Here is a 2,128-nt window from a genome sequence, read left to right as displayed (position 1 = left end):
GCCGGTGCGTTGGCACCTGCCTTAAAGCGCCGGCTACTCAGCGGGCTGAAGAGGAAGAAGTTCCTGCTAGGAAGACCCATGGACACGTATGATTACTGCAGCACTATTTACAATAGCAAAGACTTGGAACCAACTCGAATGCCCATCAGTGACAGGCTGGATAAAGAAAATGTGGCACGTATACACCATGGAATTACTACGCAGCCATAAAAAAGGATGAGTTCATGTCCTCTGCAGGAAGGTGGATGAAGCTGGAAGGCCTCAATCTCAGCAAACTGACACAGGAAGCGAAAACCAAACACCGCATGTTCTCACTCCTAAGTGGGAGCTGAACAGTGAGAATACATGGACACAGGGAGGGGAACATCACACGCCGGGCCCTGACGGGGCGTGGGGGGCAAGGGGAGAGAGAGCATTAGGACAATTAGCCAACGCATGCGGGGCTTCCAACCTAGATGACTGGTTGATAGGTGCAGCAAAGCACCGTGGCACACGTGTACCTATGTTCCAAACCTGCACGTCCTGCACATGTACCCCAGAACTTGGGAGGGGGTGGGGGAAACCAAAAGAGAGAGCGGGGGAGAGGCGGGGGGGGGAGAGAGAGAGAGAGACAGAGAGAGAGGGGAGAGAGAGAGGGGAGAGAGACGGAGGAGAGAGAGAGAGAGGGGAGAGAGAGAGAGAGAGGAGAAAGAAGTTCAATTCCGGGTGGATCCCATTCCTTTAAAAGGTCGCCACCCACTCGACTGCCAAGCTGAGATCTAAGGACCTCCAAAGGAGTAGGTCGTGGCCTTCCCAAAGCGCAGTAGTCACAGTGGAAACGGAAGTATGCCGCAAAGCCTACCGTCTACCGCCCGCAGGTCAGAAACCTCATGGTACTTCAAGAGGAGCAGCTAAGTCAAGCCGGCGTGTCACGGGTACTGGGCGTGCAAGCCGCCCCGCAGGTACTCTGTCTCTTTCTTCCTCTACTTTTAGGAAACACACGTATGTATCCCCGGAGGGAAGTGCACCGTTCCTGGAGGTACTGCAATACCAGGTCGATGCGTGGAGTGGACGGAGCAAGCTCCTATTCCATCTCCCTGCTCCAAAAATCCATTTAATATATTGTCCTCGGATAGAGGACGTATCAGATATTAAACTGATAAGAACAGATACTACACTTGATCTTAGCCAAAAGGCCGAGAAGCGATGCGGTCGCCCTCGCGCCCGCCGTCACCGTCCCACTCTCATCCACATTCAAGTCGCGGTGAGAGCCCCAGCCTCGCTCCTTGCCCCATTCCCTCTGTCTCGTCCACAGCGCTATTGACGCCCTTACACACTCGGGCTGATTTCTTATTCTCCGCCTTTGAAAAGGGAAATCTTACACCCGTGCTTGTTCCGGCGTTCCCGGGCTTTCATTTCGAATTTGCATGCCCCGCCCTTCCACAGAGGGCGTGGCCTCCGCGGTTGACTCCGCCCCCCGGGGCCGCCTCTGCGTGGGGGAGCCGGGGCTCCGCTGGGGGCGACTTCCTTGTTTGTATCCAGCCAGCGAAAAGACAGAACCGGAAGAGACTGGGGGGCGAGGGCGAGAGGGGTCTGTGGAAGAGACCTGTCGGCGGAGAGCGGTCCACGCTTTCCTGGAGAAAGACGAGGCCCCAGGGCAGGAGCGCGGGCTGCGCTGGGCCTTTACTTCGTCGCCCGCGGGCGGGGAGACCGGCCCCGTACCCGAGGGGACGAGGGGCCCATGCCGAGTCAGGGAAGCCGAAGGCCTGGAGGGGCTTCCGGGAGCAGGGGCTGGAGTTCCTCCGCCAGGCAGGAGGCTGGCACCAGACACCCGGCAGAGGGAGGCGGCGAGGGCCCGGCAAGGATTCTCCCCAGCCCCTGTGCCTGCGTCTCCTGTGGCTTCTGTGCACGGACCGTGTCCTGTGCCGTGTAGGGACAGCTGCCTCTCTGCTCGGGACGTGGATTCCTTTCTCCTTTCACCTCCTCCTCGCCTGGCTACTTCTGACGCAGGTCGTCAGGACTCCGCTTGGGTGTCACCCGTCCAGGAAGCCTCCCTTACTCAAGGGCCCTCGGCACCCGCCCCATATGTAAGACTAGCAGCCCTCCTGTGTATTTCATCGCACCCCACCCCACCCCGCCGTTGTTTATA

At 58.5% G+C, this 2,128-nt stretch overlaps 1 non-coding gene across 1 annotated transcript; it reads right to left on the bottom strand.

The window, feature by feature from the left end:
- Positions 1-996: 996 nt before the first annotated feature.
- Positions 997-1,187, bottom strand: LOC129054995 (U2 spliceosomal RNA). Its single transcript, XR_008519673.1, has one exon. It is a non-coding gene; the product is annotated as a U2 spliceosomal RNA (small nuclear RNA).
- Between the last annotated feature and the right edge of the window lie 941 nt (positions 1,188-2,128).

The sequence above is a fragment of the Pongo abelii genome, chromosome 19 (genome assembly GCF_028885655.2).
Source record: "Pongo abelii isolate AG06213 chromosome 19, NHGRI_mPonAbe1-v2.0_pri, whole genome shotgun sequence".
In the NCBI taxonomy this organism is placed as follows: Eukaryota; Metazoa; Chordata; class Mammalia; order Primates; family Hominidae; genus Pongo; species Pongo abelii.
This window is presented reverse-complemented; position numbering and strand designations above follow the sequence as displayed.